The sequence below is a fragment of the Chiloscyllium plagiosum genome, unplaced genomic scaffold (assembly GCF_037043375.1).
Source record: "Chiloscyllium plagiosum isolate Xiang-an unplaced genomic scaffold, Cpla_swu_hap1 HiC_scaffold_5, whole genome shotgun sequence".
Classification (NCBI taxonomy): domain Eukaryota; kingdom Metazoa; phylum Chordata; class Chondrichthyes; order Orectolobiformes; family Hemiscylliidae; genus Chiloscyllium; species Chiloscyllium plagiosum.
This window is the reverse complement of record NW_028270143.1, coordinates 132,725,051-132,740,007: the sequence shown is the minus strand read 5'-3', so window position 1 is coordinate 132,740,007 and position 14,957 is coordinate 132,725,051. Positions and strand designations below refer to the sequence as shown.

The 14,957-nt window shown below is 44.6% G+C and overlaps 1 protein-coding gene across 1 annotated transcript in view; it reads right to left on the bottom strand.

Moving 5' to 3' along the window:
* The window catches only part of LOC122550210 (repressor of RNA polymerase III transcription MAF1 homolog), a 57,832-nt gene extending 53,323 nt beyond the window's left edge, over window positions 1–4,509 (bottom strand). The window contains exon 1 of the mRNA XM_043690971.2: window positions 4,199–4,509. The gene's annotated coding sequence lies outside the window, so the exon portion shown is untranslated. The remainder of the gene's footprint in view (window positions 1–4,198) is intronic.
* Window positions 4,510–14,957: the final 10,448 nt, after the last annotated feature.

Sequence of the window (14,957 nt, the reverse complement as noted above, 5' to 3'; positions counted from 1 at the left end):
ATGATTTTTCGACAGTATTCACTCTAGAAAACAACAATGTTGTTGAGAATACTGAGATATCGGCTACAAGAATAGGTGGGATTGAGGTTCACAAGGAAAAGATTAGAAATCCTGCAGAATGTGAAAATAGATAAGTCCCCTGGGCCAGATGGGATTTATCCTAGGAGCCTCTGGGAAGTCAGGATATTGCAGAGCTTTTGGCATTGATCTTTTAAATCATTGTCTACAGAATAGTGCCAGAAGACTAGAGAATAGTAAATGTGGTTCCCCTGTTCAAGGGGAGTAGAGACAACCCTGGTAATTATAGACCAGTGAGCCTTACTTCAGTTGTTGGTAAAGTGTTGGAAAGGGTTATAAGAGATAGGATTTTGTTTTCTAGATTATAAATCCTATTAGGGATAGTCAGCATGGTTGTGAAGGGTAGGTGGTGCCTCACAAACCTAGAGTTCTTCAATGTGACCAAACAGGTAGACGAGTAAACCAGTTGATGTGGTGTATATGGATTTCAGCAAGGTGTTCAATAAGGTTCCCCACAGTAGGCTATTGCAGAGGAATGGGATTGTGGGAGATACCAGTTTGGATCAGCAATTGGCTTGCTGAAAGAAGACAGGGTGGTGGTTGATGGGAAGTGTTCATCCTAGAGTCCAGTTCCCAGTGGTGTACTGCAAGGGTCGGTGTTGGGTCCACTGCTGTCATTTTTATAAACTACTTGGATGAGGGTGCAGAAGGGTGGGTTAGTAAGTTTACAGATGGCACCAAGATCAGTGGAGTTGTGGATAGTGACGAAGGATGTTGTGGGTTACAGAGAGACAGATAAGCTACAGAGCTGGGCTGAGAGGTGTCAAATGGAGTTTAATGCAGACAAGTGTGAGGTGGTTCACTTTGGTCAGAGTAACCAGAATGCAAAGTACTGGGCTAATGGCAAGATTCTTGGTAGTGTAGATGAGCAGAGAGATCTCGTGTCCAGGTACACATCCTTGAAAGTTGCCACCCAGGTTGACAGGGTTGTTAAGGCATACAGTGTTTTAGCTTTTATTAATAGAGGGATCAAGTTCCAGAACTATGTTATGCTACAGCTGTGCAAAACTCTGGTGCGGCCGCACTTGGTGTATTGTGTACAATTCTGGTCACCAAATAAGGAGTGTGTGGAAGCTTTGGAAGGGGTGCAGGGAAGATTTACTAGGGTATTGCCTGGTATGGAGGGAAGGTCTTACCAGGAAAGGCAGAGGGACTGGAGGCTGTTTTCATTAGACAGAGGGTTGAGAGGTGACTTAGAGACATACAAGATAATCAGGGTTAGATAGGGTGGACAGGGAAAGCCTTTTCCCAAGTATGGTGACAGTGAGCACGAGGGGGCATAGCTTTAAATTGAGGGGTGATCGATATAGGACAGATGTCAGAGGTAGTTTCTTTACTCAGAGAGTAGTAAGGGTATGGAATGCTTTGCCTGCAATGGTAGTAGATTTGCCAGCTTTAAGTAGTCATTGGACAAGCATATGAACATACATGGAATAGTGTAGGTTAGATTGGCTTCAGATTGATATGACAGGTCAGCACAACATTTGAGGGCCAAAGAGCCTGTACTGTGCTGTAATGTTCCATGTTCTGAGCTATAAGTCTTAAAAAACACTAGGATTTTAACATGGATTAAGGAATAAAATACATGGGATTGGGTAATGTATAAAAGCATTTGAGGATTGTTCAACATGCAATGAGTAAAGAGACAGTATGCAGTCACTGCAAGCAATTCAGAAGGCCATAAAGGCAGACAAGCTGTGCGCAAGGCTGTGTACAGGAACAAAAATCTTGCTTCATTTGTAAACACTGGCGAGATTGTACTTTGAGTACAATGCTGTCTTAATTCCTCAGCCTAAGGGCAAGCATAGTTGCCACAAGAACAGCTGATGTTCAGACTGATTTCTTAAGCAGATAACTAGGCCTATATTCCCCCGAATTAGTGAATGAAAGGTACTCAAATTTACAAAATTTAAACAATAGCAGTACATTCAGAAACTTTGCCCTGGCTGTGGAATCAAGGGACAGTAAAAATAAAAGGCAAATCCATTCAAGACTGAGGGAGAAACCTGGTGAAACCTTTATTTCTAAATTAGAGAGCTTAACACTCAGACATCAAGCAAAGTAGACTGGTAGTTTTCTACTTTCTGTAGAAGTGATTCAGGAATAATCAGAACATGACATTAGTGTAAATAATCAGCACTTTAAAACCATTGGAAAAAAGAAATTGCTTTAATATACTAAACCAAGGTTCCACAGCTTTGGATAATATTACAAATTCTAGTCTCAATTCTTCTTCTTGTCTTAAGGGTACCCTTATGCAGAGTAGAATGAGTGCAGGTTCAGGAGTTTATGGTCCATTCTTGCTCTTATGCCCCTATATAAAGAATTGATATCTACGAGCTTGCTATCCACACATCCAGAAAAGTAGCTAAGAGGGTTACATTACTTGTAATTTCTTACTTGAAATTCAGAAGTCTTAAGTGGTTAGCACTGTTGTCTCAGCACCAGGGTCTAGGTTTGATTCCAACCTCAGGTGAGCAGAATTTGTGCATTCACCATGCCTGTATGGGTTTCCAGCAGGTGCTTTGGATTTCTTTTTAAAACTACAGCCCAAAAAGTGTTTAGTTAGGTCATTTGCCTACATTAAGCTGCCCTGTAGTGTCCAAGAATGTTAATCTGCCTAGCCTACACAATCTTAACTGGAAGGTTTAGGGAAGGGGTCTGAGAGAGATGCTTGGAATCTGCACCAACCACATGAAATGGGCCAAATCATACATAACAGAAACAGGCCCTTCAGTAAACCAGTCAAGGCTGACAATCCCAAACTAAACTAGGACCACCATCCCTCCAAACCTTGACTATTCATGTATCCCATCCAAGTGGGAAACATTTCACACATATCCACCACTTTGTACATGCAGTCCACATGCAAGCCTCCCTGCATAAAATATTTGCCCTTCATGCCTTTGAGTCATTCCTTTCACCTTAAAAAAGGTGCCTCAAGTCTGAAATTCCTTTATACATTGTAGGGATTCTATGATCACTCTGAAAAGGCAAAGCTTCAATAAAATTGAACAGATTAAACTTTAAAAACACTGCTACAATACAAAAGTTGTATTGTAGCAATCACAGGATATTGCTGAGACCCCAGAAAGAATTGAACAAGAGGTTAACTTCAGGTGGTGATGACCTGAACCAGTCCATGCTTGCAAAACCAAAACTTGTTATATGCAATTCTGGGATTGAGACTGTCCAGCTGGTACAGCCCAGAATGCACTATTGGGTACACTGACCACTAATTCTAGACAGCAAGAAGAAATTGCGCACATGCTTGGGAAATGTAGTTTGGCAGTGTTCAACATTCTAACAGCCTGACATAACATCTGCAGCTTGGGATGAATATTTCCCAGGCACTACTAGTTGCTATTAAAATCATCCTGTCCAAAGAGTGACACTATTGAAACTCATGACACTAAGAATAGTGTTAATGAAATGTTAACTCACCTATTGTCTGCACCTTGGCTAAGCTGCAGAGTTTTTCCTTTCCATTTCAAGATCAAATTCCAACATCTTGTTTTTGTTTACAATGTCAGCAAGATTGAGACACTGCTTATATCCACTTACAACAGCAGCTGCTTGAGCAGCCAGTCACTACCTGACTGCGATTCTTAATCCATACACACCCAATGGAGGGGCAAAGAGTCACTTTCAAACATCCCTTCCCTCCACTACCCCAACCAACAACTCCTAGTGCTCCACCACAAAAACCATCCCCATACTACCCCACGAGTGTTTCCCCACATTGTTTTTGGGACTTCCTTCACAAAAGACTTCCAGTGCGGCCCCAACACTTGCCCCACCCAAACAAATATCCCCCAGTGGAGCCCCATATTCGTGCACCCCACAAATACACCCAGGGGGGCCTTGAGATCTTGCCACCCCTCCTAGTGTTACCCCATACCCTTGACCCCCACTTCCTTTACAAGGACGGCCCCCCATACCTTCACAAGGCGGCGAGGGCTCCCACATTTTTACCCTTCCTCACAAACCTTCCCCCCCCACCCCCCAGTCCCATTGTTCCACTAACTCCCCTTCCCCCAGCAGTTGGTGGTGACAGTGCCTGGTTCCCCCTCCCCCCGGCACCTCCAGCAGGGCTCTGGGGAGAGGGGGTACCCCTTACCTGGCGGACCCGAAGGGTTGGTTATGTCCGGCCCCGATTGGTCCGGCGCTCCTCACCGAGGCCTCTCCCTCTCTCTCTAACGCTGGCTCTCTTCAGACGGAGGCGGGTCGACCAAACACGGAGTCTCTGTCGCTGCTGCTACTGGTGTCTAAGGCGGTGGCCGCCGCTCTCGAGGTGAGGAAACGCCGCGTGTGGGAGGCGAGCGATCGCGGGGCGCGGCGGCATGAAGAGGCCGGGCAGCGGGGACCGGGAACGGCCTGGGGAACCATCACAGCCCGAGCTTCCACACACACACACACACACACACACACACACACGGCACGATCAGCGAACCCGACTCCAAGTAACCCTCCGCCTGCGGTGAAAGAAAATATTTATCAACAAAACACACGCGACCCTCCCATCGACGAGCGGCCGCTTCAAAACCCAAAACAACCGTCCGTGCCTTTTAAAGGCAGCTCCTCGCCACCCCCCCCAACCCTCTTCGCCTATTGGTCGCATGGGGCTTGGCCCACCTTCTAGCCCAAAGGGGATTGGGTGAGACTCAGGTCCGTTAAGGCGTGCCCGGCCGCTATTGGTCAAGATTCCCGTCAATCATAGGAGGTGAGGCGAACGTTGGAGCTGCGCCTTTGAATTGCAGCCCGCGCCGTGACCGTTAGCCTCACCCACTGATGGCGCTACCTGCATCCCTCGGTCCCATTGGCTGCCGGCCCAAGAACCCGCCTCACTTCTCCTTGATGGATTTGCATTCCCCCTGCCGATTGGCTAGAAGCGCCGTCAGTTATACATATTCTAACAGGAGGGGCGGGTTTTAACAAACAAAGGAGTAACAGGAGGCCGCTCTGCCCTTCGAACCAATCCTCTCTTCTTGATGACGCTGTGCAATGAGAACGACCTGTATCTCAACTTAGCAAAACTAAAGAGCTTATCACTGCCTTCAGAAAGAAAGATTAGATTCCCTAAAATATGGAAACAGGGACTTCAGCCCAATATGTCCATATCAATCCTCCGAAGAGTAATCCACTCAGACCCATTCCCCTATCCTATATTTACCACTGACTAATGCATCTAAGACTATGGGCAATTTAGCATAGCTAATTCACCTTAACCTGCACATCTTTGGATTCTGGGAGGAAACCGGAGCACCCGGAGGAAACCCATGCAGACACGGGGAGAATGTACAAACTCCACACAGGAGCACAACTTGCCCCCATCTACATAAAAATGGAGCGGAGGTTGAGAGGATGGAAAGCATCAAATCCCTTGGTGTGACAATAACCGACACGACCTGCCCTGGACTTCCCAGGTAGATCTGACAGTCAAGAATGCGCAACAATGCCTCTTCTTCCTCAGAGAATTGAGGAAATGCAGCAGGTCCATAAGGATCCTCAACAACTTTGCTACATTCTTGTCCCCACTTCCTTCACAAAAACGACTGAAAGCATACAGTCCGGGTGCATAATGGCCTAGTGTGGGAGCAACTGCCCTGCCCAGGACCATAAGAAACTGCAGAAAGTGGTGTTCACAGCCCAGACCATCACGGAAGCCAACCTTCCATCCACGGCTTGCTGCTGCAGATAGGCTGCCAACATCATCAAAAACCCCTCCCACCCTAGTAATGATCTCCTACAACCAATTCTGTTAGGCAGACGATACAGAAGCTTGAACACACAGCAGGTTCAGGAACAGCTTTTTCCTGGCTGTTATTAGACTAATGAATGGACTCTTGCTGGTCTTGCTACCGCTGATCTCATCTAGTACATGCCCTGTGCAATATAACCTGTATGCCTCTGTTTAAGAATTTTTGATCGGTGCATCCTTGCTTAGTATGATCCTTTTGTACTGCTCATAAACAAATCTTTTCACTGTACCTTGGTACGCGTGACAATAAATCAATCAATCAGTCTATTCAATAAGCAGACGTTAGCCTAAATTGTATTATCACTAGACTACTAATTCAGGCACACAGGCAATGTCTGGGTCTTCAAGCTGAATCAGATGGTGAAGTTTGAGTACAATAAAAATCTGGAATTAAGAGTCTCATGATGACCATTGTTGATTGTTGGAAAGACACCTCATGTTCACTAATATGCATTAGAGAAGGAAACTGCCTCCTCACCTGTTCTGACCTGCAAATGATACAAGACCCACTGCAGTGTGATTGACATTTAACTGCTCCCGAGGCAATCAGGAATGGGCAATAAATGATGGCCTAACTAGCGACGCCCACATTCCATAAATTAATGAAAAAATATTCAGCCCCTCAAACCCACTCATCATTTCATGAAGGACATATGAGTAAACTACCTCATAGAGTCATAGAGATGTACAGCACGGAAACAGACTCTTCGGTCCAACTCGTCCATGCCGACCATTTTTCCATCCCAACCCAATCAATCCCACCTGCCAGCACCTGGCCCATATCCCTCCAAACCCTTCCTATTCATATACTCATCCAAATGCCTTTTTAATGTTGCAATTGTACTAGTATCCACCACTTCCTCTGGCAGCTCATTCCATAAACGTACCACCCTCTGTGTGAAAACGTTGTCCCTTGGGTCTCTTTTATTTCTTTCCCTTCTCACCCTAAACGTATGACCTCTAGTTCTGGACTCCCCCACCCCAGGGAAGAGACTTTGTCTACTTAACATATCCATGCCCCTCATAATTTTGTATACCCCTATAAGGTCACTCCTCAGCCTCCGACGCTCCAGGGAAAACAGCCCCAGCCTATTCAACCTTTCCCTATACATCAAATCCTCCAACCCTGGCAACATCCTTGTAAATCTTTTCTGAACCCTTTCAAGTTTCACAAGATCCTTTCGGTAGGAATGAGACCAAAATTGCACGCAATATTCCAAAAGTGGCTTAACCAGTGTCCTGTACAGCCGCAACATGACCTCCCAACTCCAGTACTCAATACTCTGACCAACAAAGGAAAGCATACCAAATGCCTTCTTCACTTTCCTATCTACCTGTGACTCCATTTTCAAGGAGCTATGAACCTGCACTCCAAGGTCTCTTTGTTCAGCAAAGCTCCCTAGGACCTTACCATTAAGTGTATAAATCCTTCTAAGATTTGCTTTCCCAAAATGCAGCACCTCGCATTTATCTAAATTAACTCCGTCTGCCACTCCTCGCCCATTGGCCCATCTGATCAAGATCCCATTGTAATCTGAGGTAACCTTCTTCGCTGTCCACTCCACCTCGAATTTTGGTGTCATCTGCAAACTTACTAACTATACCTCTTATGCTTACATCCAAATCATTTATATAAATGACGAAAGGTAGAGGACCCAGCACCAATCCTTATGGCACTCCATTGGTCACAGGCCTCCAGTCTGAAAACAACCCTCCACCACCACCTTTGAGCCAGTTCTGTATCCAAATGGCTAGTTCTTCCTGTATTCCATGAGATCTAACCTTGCTAACCAGTCTCCAATGGGGAACCTTGTCGAATTCCTTATTGAAGTCCATATAGTTCACGTCCACTGCTCTGCCCTCATCAATCCTCTTTGTTACTTTTTCAAAAAACTCCAGTGCTACATGTTATTTATGAATAACTCGATATGCCAAATGGAGAAATGGTGCAAAAGGTAGGATTTCAGATCCTTGGGACATTGGACCCAGCTCTGGAGACATAGGACATGTACAAGCTAAACAGATTGCACCTAATGAGGACCAGAACTGATGTCCTTGATGGAGTATTTGCTCAAGCAGTTGGAGAGGGTATAAACTAAAATGGCCGGGGGAATAGGAACCTATACAGGGAGATAGAAGAGAGGGAAATGAGGGGCAAAAACAAATGACATATTGGGAAATAGGAAAAGTGATAGGCAAAGAATTCAAGGGCAAGGATCAATCAAAATAATTGCATGGGACTAAGAATATTAAAAGGATATGCCTTAAGGTATTGTGTGTTAGTGATAGGAGCATTTGCAATAAAGCGGATGAATTAATTGGGCAAACGGATATGATGACATTGGGATTGCAGACATGTGGCTACACATTGATGTGGGAATGGGAACTGAATATCCAGAGATATTTAGTTTGTAGGGAGGACAGACAAAAAGGAAAAGAAAGTGGGGTTCTTTTCTCAGGGGTGTAGTATTGGTTAAAGAGTCCTTATCACAGTTGTGAGGAAGGAAATTAGGAGAAAGTGAGGACTGCAGATGCTGGAGATCAGAGTCGAGAGTGTGCTGCTGGAAAAGCACAGCAGGTCAGGCAGCATCAGAAGAGCAGGAGAATCGACGTTTCAAGCATAAGCCTGATGAAGGGCTTATGCCCGAAACGTCGAATCTCCTGCTCCTCAGATGCTGCCTGACCTGCTGTGCTTTTCCAGCGCCACACTCTCGATGAGGAAGGATGTTAGGTCTGGTGAAGTGGAGTCTACATGGGTAGAGCTGAGAAACACCAAGGTGCAGAAAATGATCGTGAGGGTTGTCTGTTAAACCCCAAACAGGAGAAGGCATTAAACAAGAAATTAAAGCCACAAGTAACAAAGCTACAGTTGTAATTATGGGCGACTTTATATTATATTTTGTTGAATAAATCATATCAATAACAATATCACAAGGAGGAATTCCTACAGTGTGTATGAAAATAATTGGCAGTTTAGCTATGCAAAGCCTGGGGGGGTGGGAACAGTGACCATAATTTGATAGAACTTTTCATTAAGTGGAGAATGAAATAGTTGATTCTGAGATTTGGCTCCTGAATATAAATAAAGGAAACTATATATGCTATGAGGTGCGATTTGGATATGATCAATTGGGGAAAGTTATTCAAGGGGATGCTAGTGGATAGGTAGTGGCAAACATTTAAAGAGTGCATGGAGCTGTGTGTAAGGATACTAGTGAGAGATGGTCATGTTGTTTTGTGGCTACTTGATGTTCATGAACTTTCACTAGTATTCTTACATACAAATAAGGAAGGACACCACTTCGACTGGAACAACACATCCATCCTAGCCAAACAGAGACATGCACAAGAACTCTGAAGGTTGATAGGTCTGAAGGTTGATAAGTCCCCGGGGCCTGATGGTCTACATCCCAGGGTACTGAAGGAGGTGGCTCGAGAAATCGTGGATGGGTTGGTGATTATTTTCCAGAGTTCGATAGATTCAGGATCAGTTCCTGCGGAATGGAGGGTGGCTAATGTTGTACCACTTTTTAAGAAAGGTGGGAGAGAGAAAGCAGGAAATTATAGACCAGTTAGTCTGACCTCAGTGGTGGGAAAGATGCTGGAGTCTATTATAAAGGATGAAATTAGGACACATCTGGATAGTAGTAACAGGATTGGTCAGAGTCAGCATGGATTTAGGAAGGGGAAATCATGCTTGACTAATCTTCTGGAATTTTTTGAAGATGGATGAGGGAGATCCAGTAGATGTAGTGTACCTGGACTTTCAGAAAGCTTTTGATAAAGTCCCACATAGGAGGTTAGTGAGCAAAATTAGGGCGCATGGTATTGGGGGCAAAGTACTAACTTGGATTGAAAGTTGGTTGGCTGATAGGAAACAAAGAGTAGTGATAAACGGCTCCATTTCGGAATGGCAGGCAGTGACCAGTGGGGTACCGCAGGGATCAGTGCTGGGACCGCAGCTTTTTACAATATATGTTAATGATGCAGAAGATGGTATTAGTAATAACATTAGCAAATTTGCTGATGATACTAAGCTGGGTGGTAGGGTGAAATGTGATGAGGATGTTAGGAGATTACAGGGTGACCTGGACAAGTTAGGTGAGTGGTCAGATGCATGGCAGATGCAGTTTTAGGTGGATAAATGTATGGTTATCCACTTTGGTGGCAAGAACAGGAAAGCAGATTACTAGCTAAATGTAATCAATTTAGGTAAAGGGACAGTACAGAGAGATCTGGGTGTTCTTGTACACCAGTCAATGAAAGTAAGCATGCAGGTACAGCAGGTAGTGAAGAAGGCTAATAGCATGCTGGCCTTCATAACAAGAGGGATTGAGTATAGAAGCAAAGAGGTTCTTCTGCAGCTGTACAGGGCCCTGGTGAGACCACACCTGGAGTACTGTGTGCAGTTCTGGTCTCCAAATTTGAGGAAAGACATTCTGGCTATTGAGTGAGTGCAGCGTAGGTTCACGAGGTCAATTTTTGGAATGGCGGGATTACCTTACACTGAAAGACTGGAGCGACTGGGCTTGTATACCCTTGAGTTTAGAAGACTGAGAGGGGATCTGATTGAGACATATAAGATTATTAAAGGATTGGACACTCTGGAGGCAGGAAACATGTTTCTGCTGATGGGTGAGTGCCGAACCAGAGGACACAGCTTAAAAATACAGGGTAGACCATTTAGGACAGAGATGAGGAGAAACTTCTTCACCCAGAGAGTGGTGGCTGTTTGGAATGGTCTGCCCCAATGGCAGTGGAGGCCCAGTCTCTGGATTCATTTAAGAAAGAGTTGGATAGAGATCTCAAGGATTGTGGAATCAAGGGTTATGGAGATAAGGCAGGAACAGGATACTGATTAAGGATGATCAGCCATGATCATATTGAATGGTGGTGCAGGCTCGAAGGGCAGAATGGCCTACTCCTGCACCTTTTGTATATTGTCTAACTCCTAGAAGCATGGCATTCCAACTCTATCAAAACACATCGAGTTAGACCCCATCTATCACCCCTGAGAAAAGAACAGGAAATGACATCACCAACCCAAAGAAGCCCAAACATATAAATAGAAAGCAGGAATCATTAGCAGGGCTTCGCCCGGAGGCCCACTGAAGATGTTACTTAGGAGGGTGACGGAACGCCTGGAAATGAACCTTCCAGGTCAGTGAGCAAACCTACATCCAGAATCTCAACTTGAGCTACAAATCTTCTCAAAACTCACTAATCCTACATAAGTAATTAAACAGCATTGGGGGTAGTGTGCTGACATGTATAGAAAATGGGTTGGCAGACAGGAAAGAAAGATTAGGAATAAGTGTGACTTTTTGCAAGTCGCAGCCAGAGACTATTCGGATACCATAGGATCAGTATTTAGACCTTCACTTTTCACAATATATATTAATGATTTAGGTGAGGGAACTAAATGAAATATCTCCAAGCTTGCAGACAGCACAAAGCTGATTGGGAGAGTGAGCTGTAAGGAAATTGCAGAGATGCTGTAGTGTGAATTGGCCAAGTTGAGTGACTGGGTAAATGCATGACAGATGTGGAACAATGTGGATAAATGTCAGATTATCCACTTTGGTAGCAAAAACAGGCAGGTAGATTATTATCTGAATGGTAATACTTTGGGAAAGGGGAATGAGCAACGAGACCTGGATGTCCCTGTCAACCTGCTGTTGAATATGAGTGTGCAGGTGCAGCAGGAGGTGAAGAAGGCATGTGGTATATTTAACAGGATTAGACAGCGTAATTGCAGGAAGGATATTTCCAATAACTGGGGTATGAAGAACCAGGGGTCATAGTCTAAGGAAATGGGGCAGGCCATTTAGGACTGAGATGAAGAAATGTTCTTTCACCCAAAAACTATGAGCCTGTGGAATTCTCTGCCATAAGAAGTGGTTGAAGCCGAAACATTGAATCTTTTCAAACAATAATAAGATACAGTTCTTCGGGTAAAGGGATCAAAGGGTATGGGGAGAAAGCAGCAAGAGGGTGCTGATTTGGATGATCAGTCAGGATTATATTGAATGGCAAATGAGGCTCGAAGGCTCAAACTGCCTACTCTTCCTATTTTCTATGTTTCTAGTAGTAAAAATAGTTTTAATATTTAACAGTTTCAAACAGGCTTGTTAAAATGTGAAAACTTCCTACATTCATACAATGTTTTCCCCCTCCATTTTATTTTATCATGATCTATTTGTGAAAACTAACTGCTTAAACGTTATTCTTTCATAGGTTGTGGGTGTTGCTGGTTAGGCAATCCTAATTTGATCCCCATCCCTAATTACCTTTGAGAAGGTGATGGGAAGCTGCTATCCTGACTATTGTCAGAATTTAAGGTGGGACCCACAATGCCGTTTGGAAGTCAGTTCCAGAAGTTTGACCCAGTGACATAGAAGGAACAGTGATACATTTCCAAGTCAGGATGGAGCAAGCGTCTGCTGCCCTTATACCTCGAGGTATTGGAGGTTGTTGGTTTGGAAGGAGCTTTCAAAGGAGGCTTGTTGCTTTCCTGTAGTGCACCTTGCATTGTTGTCAATTATCACGCCAGCTGAGGATGACGTACACTCAATGACACGAGTTTCTCCCAAGGGTCTTTATTGGAGCAAACAAACCAATTCTCGATCTGCTGGTTTTTAGACATGTGGGGCAGAATGTCCCATGAACAAAAGTTACTTCCTTCTCTTTCCTTTATTTCCACCACTCTGCCTGACCATCATTATGGTCATTGTGGTGGAAGCTTCAAGTTTGAAGAGTGTGATGCTGGAAAAGCACAGCCAGACAGGCAGCATCTGAGGAGCAGGAGAATCAATATTTCGGGCATAAGCTCTTCATAAGGAATGATGAAGGTCTTCTGCCCGAAATGTCGATTCTCCTGCTCCTCAGATTCTGCCTGACTGGCTGTGCTTTTCCAGCATCCCACTCTTCGACTCTGATCTCCAGCATCTGCAGTCCTCACTTTCCTCCTGCAGCTTAAAGTTGTCACCCTTTGGAAATTTCTAAACTAATTTGGCAGGGGGCTGGGATATAGAGTTGAGGTACAGTGGGGTGATAAACAGACAAAGAAAGAAGAAAAAGCAAGTCAGATTGTAAGGCAGGGCATATATAGTCAAGGGCACAAGGGCACAGGCAAGGCACGATATAAATACAACACATTTGGAAGAAGAGTCACATTGGATTTGGCATGTTAATTCTGTTTCTCCCTCCACAGATGCTGCCAAACCTGCTGAGTTTCTTCAGCACTTCCTGTTTTTATTTTAAAGATTTGAAAGGGACCTGAAGGGCAACTTTTTCATGCAGAGGTGGTACGTGTATGGATTGAGCTGTTAGAGGAAGTGGTGGAGGCTGGTACAATTACAACATTTAAAAGGCATCTGGATGGGTATATGAATAGGGAGGGTTTGGAGGGATATGGACCAATGCTGGCAAATGGGACTAGTTTTTTTAGGCTCTCTGGTCGGCATGGACAAGTTGGACTGAAGGGTCTGTTTCCGTGCTGTACATCTCTATGACTCTTAACTCCTGCATCCACAAGGGTTTTTCTTTAGTGTCTGCGGAAAAAAAAGTATTAGAAACACTGCAGAAATGTGAAATGCTAATTAGCTCACTTCAAATTTGGTTTCAAAATGTTGTGAGGAAGTGGTAGGCTGAGAATTTGCACAGTTCTGTGGATTAACAAGTGAAGCAATTACTCATTTCTCTCACATTGGAGGAAGTGTGTGGATTGTCATGTGTTTTCAGCTTAAGACAACAGGAAATTCATAAGATCGTTGACCACTGTGATGACAAAATATAGACCAGAAAGATTGTGATCACAACACAGAAAGGAACGCATTTGGCCAATCAGAAACTTATAATGAAAAGACAAATTGTTCAGCACATCCCTTTCTGTTCCATTCTGACCCCTCACTTTACGTTTGTCCTCTCTTTCCTCCCAGTTTCCCTCATTGTCCTTTTCTTTACCAATCAGTGATAGCAGGGTCAGTGACTGGCTCACATTGACTCACCCCTGCCTTTCAAACAAAAAGTTGTCTTCACAAAACTGAGCCATAAAAACACTTAAAATATTTAGAAAAGTTCAGTGCAGGCCCACCATTTCTGTACTGACCATGTTGCCATTCTAAACTAGTCCCATCTGCCAGCACATGGTCCATATCCCTCTGTTCCTTGTCTGTTCATATGTCTGTCTAAATGCATCTTAAACTTTGTTATTGAATCTGCTACCAGATGGCAGCCTCAATGTAAAAATACATGCCTGCACATCTCCTTTAAATTCCCCCCCTATCATCTTAAACACACATCTCCTATGTTTTAACATTTCCATCCTGGGAAAAAGACTCCCACTATCCACCATATCCATGTTGTTCCCATCCTATCAATGCTGCTCGTACTTTCATAAAGAATGGAATACTGACAGTATGGAAACAGGCCATTCAGCCCAATAAACCCACACTGAGTCTCTGAACAGCATCCCACCCAGACTCACCCCCTACCCTATCCCTTGTAACCCTGCATTTCCTATGGCTGAATCACCTAATCTGCACATCTTTGGACTATGGAAGGAAACTGAAGTACCTGGAGGAAACCCACACGGGTACAGGGAAAATGTGCAAACGCCAGACAGACAGACGCCCAAGGGTGGAATTGAACCCAGGTCCTTGGTGCTGTGAGGCAGTAGGGCTAACCACTGAGCCTCCTGCTGCCTTGTGAAGGATGTGTTAGCATTGCAGGGGGTCCAGAGGAGGTTTAAAAGAGTAATTCAGCAATGAAGAGCTTACAGAGTACAAAGTATATCAGATGGTGGTGGAGTAGGTGGGCTGAGCCCGGAGCTCATCTGCTCCTGTCGGCTTTTTTCCTCTTTGTTTCCTCTTTTCTCTCTGGCTTTTTTCTTTTCCTTTTTTCCTTTGTTTCCTTTTATTCTGGTCTGGAGACTGGCGGGTAAGGGAGGAGGCCTTTGTCAGCGGTGGCAACACCAGGACAAACTGGATGTGGCTCTACTCCAGCCTGGCCTATCCTGGCAAGCAAGGAGCAGGTCTCAGGATGACTCCACTGGCATGCAATTGCAGGCTAGGCTGAGGCTCCGAGTCCACAGATGGGCCCGGGTGCTTGAAGGAGG